At 50.6% G+C, this 9,653-nt stretch overlaps 1 long non-coding RNA gene across 1 annotated transcript; it reads left to right on the forward strand.

The window, feature by feature from the left end:
* The first annotated feature begins 298 nt into the window (after positions 1-298).
* Positions 299-8,472, forward strand: LOC130378039 (uncharacterized). Its single transcript, XR_008894450.1, has 3 exons — positions 299-436; positions 4,884-4,938; positions 8,359-8,472. It is a non-coding gene; the product is annotated as an uncharacterized LOC130378039 (long non-coding RNA).
* Positions 8,473-9,653: the final 1,181 nt, after the last annotated feature.

Below are 9,653 nucleotides of genomic sequence, written 5' to 3' on the forward strand. Positions count from 1 at the left end.
GTGTGTGTGTGCTTTTGTGTTTGCGTTAGAGAAGGGGGAGAGACAGACCCACAGGGGGGAAGGCTCCGGGTTGGGGTACTCCAAAGAAGAAAAATAATAAATCAAATCCAGTACCGGCGATGTGGGGGAGGGACCTGCGAAGTGAGTGACAGAATTTGCGGACCACATGAAAAGCGCACAGTCAGCTCTGGAGCGCGAGTCGTTTCGAGTCCCCCCCCCCCCCTCCGTATAATCTAATGGGCTTTGAAAGTCTGCCACCTTCCTCTGGCTGACAGGTTGTGCATTGGGATCTAATTGAATCCATTTACATCCTGCTGCACACATGGAGAGCACATGGAGGCCCGACCCACCTGGTTCTGATCAGCTACCGGGCAGGGAGAAGCTCTGAGCCCCGCACGCTGCCAGCGGAGGACACGTCGAGTCAACCGAAGATGAAGTAAGAGCAAAAAGAGGAAGGGAGGGAGGGAGGGGTAGCTTTTGACGTTGGTCTATTTTCTTCCGTTTTTTCCTCTTTTTTTTGTGGCCAAACATGTAATATTCCCTCTTGCACGTTTGACTTCAATCTATTCTGGCGCCCTCTTCCCTGCCGTGCGGTATCCGACCACAAGGGGGCGTCCTGAAATAACCAGAGCTCCAGCCTTCCTCAGATCGTTTTGTAGGAGTTAAATCTGGTGGCTACTGCCTCTCGGGAGAAGGCAGTCCGTTTTGTAGCAGTCAGTATGAATTAGGGCCTTTGCCGCCGACGTAATAAGAGGGACGGATGCATCCACGATTCAAAACAGCTCCATGTGTGCAATGCCAATGGGAGCAGGCAGCATGTAAGTCTCAGCATGTGTGAGGGGCTGTGTGTTTGGATAAAGGCCCACTCCTTCTACATGTGTGCGTAGAGTTAACCAGCTTCAACAATAGACTCAGGCCACGTTTATACGTAGCAGGGTATTTATAGAAAAGAATATTTCCCCCCCTCCGTTTTCAAAAATAACAACCGGGTAGATCTGTAGAAACGCTGTAGTACACATTCCAGGCCCATAAGGGGCGCTGCTTCTGCTACAGAAATCCTTGTTGTTGTGAGTTCTGAGACTCCGCAGGCTTAACAGTCATTGGCTAGAGGGTCGAGGGGTGGGGCGATGACGTCATGGTTTATGGTTTACGGTTTCAGTCGGTTTCAGGCGTCCACACAAATCCAAAACGAAACCGGGTAGATTTGAAACCACCTCCGAGGGTGGTTTCAGAAGTTTGCGGTTTCGGTCGGCGGATTCGCCGGCTTCGTGTGGACGGAAGGCCGAACCGTACAAGACCTTTGCGGTTTCGCCATGAAATTGGCTTCGTGTGGACAGGGCCTAAAACTCTCCACATGCCCCGACTTATAGTGGTTTTCACCTCTTTCTATGCTTTTATCCTCGCCTTGAAAAAAAGTGGAGCAGAGAGATCGCCATCTCTGTGCCGAGTTCCAAGTGCGGGTGTGGTGACGTATATCATATGCGTCGAGAGCAGCGAAGAGCTGTGGTTCACAAAGCGGCCTCACAAAACCTACAATTATCCAACTTCTTCACGAACATTTTTAGTTTTCTTTGCATGAAAAATTATCATTTAAATCCACAAACAACACATGTGTAATCCAGGGCATATAAAGACTGGGACCAGAAAATAATTATTTTCTCTCCATTGACACCCATTCATATTTTTCGATCTCATAGGTCCCATGAGCTCTACCGGAAGGGGCGTGACTTCACCACTCTATGACGTTAGGCATTTCCTGGCGCATAATGTGACGCTTCAGAACCTAAAACCCCGTTTCTCCCCATTGACAAGACAACACATAACCAGCGTTTTCAGAAATCTCCACTTTGGCCGGAGTTTTTTTAGAAATGATCGTTTTCTGTGATAAAAACTGCATTTTCGTTTAAATGAGAGGCCAAACCGCGTGGAAATATCTGCGTTTTCCCTTCGTGTAAACGGGGCCTCAAGCCTCACTTGTTCAGCGTTCACGCATCGCCTCCCCCCCACCCCCAACCCTCTCACGCACTTATGTTGAAGATCCTGGCACTTGATGTACGCAATTGTGTGTTATATGTCCTTGCACTTGAACATAGTACATAGCATTGTGTAGCATCTTATACTAGCTATCTCTGTTGTATATGGGGAATGGGTTCACCTCGCGGTTGTTGGTGCTTGGCACTTGGTTCTAACATCCTCACAGTACCGACAGCGATCTATATTGTTGTTTCTCCTTCTTCTGACAAATGTACTTATTGTGAGGCGCTTTGGATAAAAGTGTCTGCTAAACACCCTGAATGTAAAATGTGACCGTGTGTCCTCTATATGAGGACCACGGTGAGTCTGGCCTGAGCCGCCTCACCTTCAGACCACAACAGTCCATCGACCTGTTCCTCTCTCGACCCCACCCTCAGCTCCACATCTGGCCGGTCCATCTCCACCCCGGCCCCCCCCCCCCCGCTGGCACCCCCACCCTGCCCCTCATCAATCCACGATGTCAGCACGGCCACGCCATTGGCCGTCTGTTATTAACGAGCTTTAGCTAGGTCCCCTCGCTGAAGCTCCCTGCCAACAGACGTAGCATTGCTGTGATGCTACGCCTGATAACAGCAATGCTGCGTCTATGCTACTGCTAACAGATGTAGCGTCGCTGCTAACAGAAGTAGCGTCGCTGCTCACAGACGTAGCGTCGCTGCTAACAGACGTAGCATCGCTGCTGGCAGGCGTAGCATCGCTGCTAACAGACGTAGCATCGCTGCTAACAGACGTAGCGTCGCTGCTAACAGAAGTAGCGTCGCTGCTAACAGACGTAGCGTCGCTGCTAACAGACGTAGCATCGCTGCTGGCAGGCGTAGCATCGCTGCTAACAGACGTAGCGTCGCTGCTAACAGACGTAGCGTCGCTGCTAACAGACGTAGCATCGCTGCTAACAGACGTAGCATCACTACTAACAGACGTAGCATCACTACTAACAGACGCCCCACCCTTTGCTTATCTTCCTGATCCATTCCTCCCTCTCCGTGGCCGTGTCTGCCCCTCTGCTGCCCTCGCGCCTCAACTCGTCCCTGGAAATAGACGCTAAATAAGGGCTTCCCTTCATGTGGGTGCCGGTCGCTCACAGTCAATGCGGCGAATGTCCTCGGCTGAGACGGCTATGACCAAAGGCGCGCCGATTTTTCTCCCCCCTCGCCATGCATCATAAGACCAATGGAAATAACAGCGGAAAAAACACGAGTCAACAAAGGCTCTTTAAATAATACTGTGGTACTTTTTATTTTTATTTTTATCGCCGTAACGACTACAGTACCTCAGCGACACCCCTCTCACTCAGAGGCCGACCGCAGCGGTCGAGGAAAAGACCGGTTCACTGGGCTGCACTCCCCAGAGAAGGGAAAGGCTTCTCTCCAACCCTGTGTATGGCAAGTTACTCTAAAATAGTAATTAGTTCCATCTACTGGTTACTTCCCCCAAAAAGTAACTAAATGAGGTACTCCGTTACAAATTGTAAAAGTAACTAGTTACTGTGGAAAGTAGCTATTGAGTTACTTTCAAGTACATTTTTTAATGTACCATTCCTGTTTCTCGTTGATTCACTTGAATTTGTGTAAATAACACCTGACCAACTCTACCTCTGATTGGCTAACCATACTCTACCTCAGCCAATCGTCATTATTTATGCAATTGTACCATGCCCCCTAAGTAAGGAAGAACAGTAAAAAAAGATCTGATTGGTCTGATGAAAAAACAGCTCCAATTATAGAAACCCGCCGCATTTTTTGGCAGTAACGGTAACAGGGTTATAATGATGGGAAGAGCAATCAATTAGATAACTTGTTACTGAAAATAGCAACGCTGTTATTTATAACGCCGTTATTCGCAGCCTCCCTCTTCGTCTCCCCATTTTGTCGTCCTTGGGTCGTTTTGTGTGTCGCTCATTGTTGAGCCTGCCTACCCGTTCCGTGGCCATTCTCTGGCGCACAATCCTGTCCATTAAGCGTTGTGTATCGCTGAATCGGCGGCTGAGTGAACAGTGGTGTGCCTGTGTTGTGCGCGCTGGTGAATATCAATCACAATCATCACAGCCACGGACCATGGCCCTGCTCTGTGTTGCTTCTACAGTATGAGATGAGGCCATTGTCCTGGAGCGACGCAGAGGGAGTTTCAGGGGGTGAGGGGGACGGAGAATTGATCATGGATTTTGGTCGCTCGGAGTCGTTGGATATCGATGTTTGAACTCTTTGAACGTTTTGACGTTTTATCGTTTTTTTCCTCATGTTGTGGAAAGGCGGCAGCAACTCAGGAGGTAGAGCGGGTTGGCTTGTAACCGTAAGCTTGATCCCCGGCTCCTCCTGGCTGAGTGTCCCTGAGCAAGGCACCTCACCCTGACGGCTCCCGACGAACTGGCTGTTGCCTTGTGTGGTTGACTCCGCCGTCGGTGTGTGAATGTGTGCATGAATGGTTGTAAGTCGCTTTGGATGAAAGCGTCAGCAAATTCCCTCAAATGTAAATGTACATTGTGGGAACTGTTGGTCCTCTGTTTGTACTACCTTGGAGGTTTGGACTCTGGATGTGGATCGTGTTTATTGGTTGAGTCTTCACTCGCCCTAGCTCTCTGTGTTCCGGATATAAAACACACGTATAAAAAACAGCCCTTTGTTCCTGATCAAATAGCGATGTCTTTATCCCTGATGTAATTAAATAAGTTTAACGTTAGGCAACATAATACTTGACTTCTTTTTTCTTTGTTAGAATTCTTTTTTTTAAGCAAGGGATTTATTGGTTGTTCACAAACGGTTCAGATCTGTGTATGTATATAATTATTTTTGGTGGATTAATTGAATTTGAGTGTGAACGCGTTAATTGATTTCCGCTATCATCGTTTTCAGCAGAGATCGCTAGACGGGAGCTTCAGACCGGTCCTCAACAACATGCTGGGAGGAAGTAACAATTAAAGCACGCACGTTCGCTGTTCCACACACTTATACACACGTAAACACACACACACAAACACACGCCCACAAGTATAAACGCACACACACACAAGCACATACATCCATGCACACACACATGCACAAGCATTCAGGCCTACACGCACACACACTCACACACATACGCGCACACACACACACACACACACACACACACACACACACACACACACACACACACACACACACACACACACACACACACACACACACTACATCACACACACACACACACACACACACACACACACACACACACACACACACACACACACACACACACAGATCTCATTTAATCCTTTATGATGCGCCTGGAATTCCTAATGATTTTAATTAGCGAAGGTGCAGTCGGAGACCGGACTGCGTGGCGATGCCGACACCCCAGGGTGCCGGGAGCCAATTAAAAAATATGTGCTGATCAAACAGCCGGCCCCTGGTCCTGGGCCGCCCTGATCCCCTGAGCCTCAGCGGCTGGAGGGGGAAGGCCGTGGCCCCTGGGGCCCTCGGGCCCCTCACCCCCCCCCGCCCAGCAGGGCCTCCGCCTGGCTGCAGCCAGCCTGGCGGAGGCCTACTTCCAGCCTGCTTCCTCCAGGCTGAGCCGCGCGATCCCATTGGACAAACAGTAAAGGCGGCGGGAGGAACAGCTGGGCTATTGGCTCACATTGGACGTACACTACAAGGGGGCGGGACGAGCGGCTGAGGGGCTTGCTCCTATTGGACAAACAGTAAAGTGGGCGGGAGGAACAGCTGAGCTATTGGCTCCCATTGGACGTACACTACAAGGGGGCGGTACGAGCGGCTGATGGGGCTTTCTCCTATTGGACAAACAGTAACAGTGGCGGGAGGAACAGCTGAGCTATTGGCTCCCATTGGACGTACACTACAAGGGGGCGGGACGAGCGGCTGAGGGGCTTGCTCCTATTGGACAAACAGTAAAGGGGGCGGGAGGAACAGCTGAGCTATTGGCTCCCATTGGACGTACACTACAAGGGGGCGGGACGAGCGGCTGAGGGGCTTGCTCCTATTGGACAAACAGTAAAGGGGGCGGGAGGAACAGCTGAGCTATTGGCTCCCATTGGACGTACACTACAAGGGGGCGGGACGAGCGGCTGAGGGGCTTGCTCCTATTGGACATTCAGAACAGGGGGCGGGAGGAACGGCTGAACGGCTCTTTCCCATTGGTTGACTGTACAGCAGGGAGAGGGGGGGCCAAGCGGCCGAGTTAGGGGTCCCTCGGCTTCTGAACCAAACATCTGCGCCTCAAACGCCCCCCCCCCCCCCCCCCGCCCCGTTCCACAAGAGAACCCTGGGAGATTGATTTCAGGGTAAAAAACACAATTGAAAACAAATCGTCTCTCTGTTGGTTTAAGTCAGCAGTAAAACTCTGCGACACGTGAAACCGAACCCAGCATGAAATTACTCTTCAAAAGCACCAGGACAGAACATACAGACATGAGGGCGGGTGCTTTCTATTCTGCCTCTGCCGTCGCATGACTTAAACAGTCGGGGTGTGCGATCAGTAAGCAATTCCTCCAGTCTATCTATCCGTCCATCTGTCTATCTTCCTGTCTCTTAATCTAGGACACACACACACACACACACACACACACACACACACACACACACACACACTGCATTATAGTGGAAACATGACTCCGGAAGGAAATTGCAAAATAAACTAGGCATGTGTGGTATAGGTTGTGAGAACGTTGTGTGTGTGTCTGCGTGCGCATGTGCGTGTGTGTTTGTGTGCTTGCGTGCATGTGTGCATGTGTGTGTGCGTGTGTACACGTAGGCCGTCGATTCATAAAGTGCTCTTACCTCTTCGGGCTGTGCTGTACGCCGGCAGAGTGAGTTATGGCTCATCACTTTTATGTTGGAGCTACAAATGGCCATTAGGGTGTAAAATTAATCTGACAGAAAGGCCAGCTGCTGTAGGGACTGCCGAGGCCCCCACAAACCCCAATTTAAGGACGCTTTTTAATTAGACACTTCATCTGAAAACATATACATGTCACATGAAGTGATTTGTCCACAAGACGGATTCATGACGGGGACAGGAGACGGGGAGCGAGTCCGCCACCGACGGGAGATAAAGATATGATAATGTTATCGTCACGTGTTCAGGCTCTAATGTCACCGTCGTCACCGCGCTCCGGCGCACCGTGGATCCTAAGCAGGCCGCCGGTCTCTCGCTTGGGAGCGTTTGGTGTTGGGATGCTTTGGTTTATTGATCAGGAAGACTCCTGGTCTCTGAGTCCGCACCTTGGAGGAGAATTGAAGGCCCTGACACTCTGCCTGTGTGTGTGTGTGTGTGTGTGTGTGTGTGTGTGTGTGTGTGTGTGTGTGTGTGTGTGTGTGTGTGTGTGTGCGCATCTGACAGCATCTCACTGCCTGTCTTGATCATCCCTGCATCCAAACACAGAGAACGTCTTTGGACCGGGAACGGGATAAAGCCATGAATCCCATATGTTGAGGTCTGCTCTTCTTGATGAATTTATGGAACATAAAAGTATTCAATTCACGCCGACTTCAATCATGATTTTAAAACCTAAATAATTCACAACGTAATTACTTTCAAAACAGTAAAAAAAATAGGGGGCGTGGCATTTTGGACTGTAATTATGATATTAGTATATCTACAGTGACTGTAGTACCTTCATGTCTGCATGCCACTGCTGCCTCTGAATACTATGAACCCGTCACAACAGAGCTCCATCCACCTGAACACGTAAACACTCAGCGGTTGTGATGAGTCTCTCAGCCTCCGGCCTCTTCCTCCTCCTCCTCCTCCTCCTCCTCCTCTTCCTCCTCCTCCTCGTGATGCCATGAGATCATCCGCTCCTCGTCCGTCCTTCATCGTCCTCCTCCTCTCCTCCTCGCCGCTCAGGCATGCGCCTCCGCCGCGTAGCGAAACACGATCTAACCTATCCCCACGCCCCCCTCCCTCCCTCCCCTCCAGCTTTAATTACTCCACTGTCAAACTGACGAGCCCCCCCCCCCCCCCCCCTCATGAGTCAGCGGCCACACTGGGCCCATGGACAAGCATAAAGGGGGGGTTGTGCGTGTGGATGAATGTGGGGGTTCTCTGTGGAGGCAGGAAGCCCAAAGGGCTGTTGTGACCTCGCCGTGGAGGGGGGGGGGGTGGGCGGGGAGATACTGGGCCAGTGTCTGGGCGCCCCCCCCCCCCGGTTTCATCTCCGTTATCGCTGCCCGCTGAGCCATGTGATGTTTGTGGACGGGCAGCTGGGCAGCGAACCCACCACCTCAGAGGACGCCTTTCTTCTCCCCCACCGGCGGCCATTTTTATTAGTTTTTTTGGGGTGACGGAAGGCGGACATTTTGGTCACATGACTTGCCCCCCCCCCTGCAGATGTTGGGGACCCACGGGCCAGAGGTTTAGGGATTAAGCCCTCAGCAGCTGGATGAGACGGCCCTCCTGATAGGACGAACCCCAGCAGCTGTATGAGACGGCCCTCCTGATAGGACGAACCCCAGCAGCTGGATGAGACTGCCCTCCTGATAGGACGAACCCCAGCAGCTGTATGAGACGGCCCTCCTGATAGGACGAACCCCAGCAGCTGGATGAGACGGCCCTCCTGATAGGACGAACCCCATCAGCTGTATGAGACGGCCCTCCTGATAGGACGAACACCGGCAGCAGCTTTATGAGACGGCCCTCCTGATAGGACGAACCCCATCAGCTGGATGAGACGGCCCTCCTGATAGGACGAACCCCAGCAGCTGTAGAGAGATGGCCCTGCTGATAGGTCTGTGTTGGATGTATGTGGGTGTGTGTGTGTGTTGGGTCTGTGTGTGCGTGTTTTTCTCTGTGTGTGTGTGTGTGTGTGTCTGTCTGTGTATGTGTGTGCGTTTCGGGGGGGGCTCTGTTGGGAAATGAGAGAGTGGCTTGAGAGAGTTCCTGGGCCACGGTTTACTAAATCAACTCTAAACAAAAGGTTGACAATGCAGGAGTCAACAAACACAAAGCGAATCTGAAACATATGAACGAATGCTGATTTTTTTCTCCCAGCATTTTTCTGCGACTGCCGGCCCAGTGTGGGGAGCTGATGTATTTTTTTTGCACGTGGCGGAGAGGGGGTTGTGAAGTGCTATGCGAGCCTCGCTGGCTCCGAGGACGGAGAGGTGAAGGGAGGTGAAATGCACTGTGGAGATAATGGACGATAAGTCCATCTTAAGATCTCGACCTCAACTGGCAAAGCAATCATGACCTCCTTTTTGCAATTAAATTTGATCTATTCCATGAATCAATTTTTATTCAGTTTAGAGTGTATGACGTCGATTTACTACATTGTTTTACAGGGCGACCCGTGTGCCCCTTCAAACGGAATGATCTAACTGTAATCCACGCTGTATACAATATCAGTACTTTTCTTTAAAATGATCAATACTGTTTAGTTGCAGATGTTGAAAACCATCTTCAGTCATCATTAGTGGTCGTTGGATGTGGGCTGTTTATAGCCAAATCTATGGTAAAATATTACAATCAATGCATCTGTATAATGGATATTATTTGTATACGTTAGATCAATAAATAGATCGATAGATGAGTGGACATAGTTGGATAATGGGCTTGTGGCCTGACGATCGCTGGGTTAGGCTGCATTGTGCTCATCTCAGACCAGGTAGACTGGTATGAGATGGACT

This window comes from Gadus chalcogrammus, unplaced genomic scaffold (genome assembly GCF_026213295.1).
Source record: "Gadus chalcogrammus isolate NIFS_2021 unplaced genomic scaffold, NIFS_Gcha_1.0 GACHA057, whole genome shotgun sequence".
Lineage (NCBI taxonomy): Eukaryota > Metazoa > Chordata > Actinopteri > Gadiformes > Gadidae > Gadus > Gadus chalcogrammus.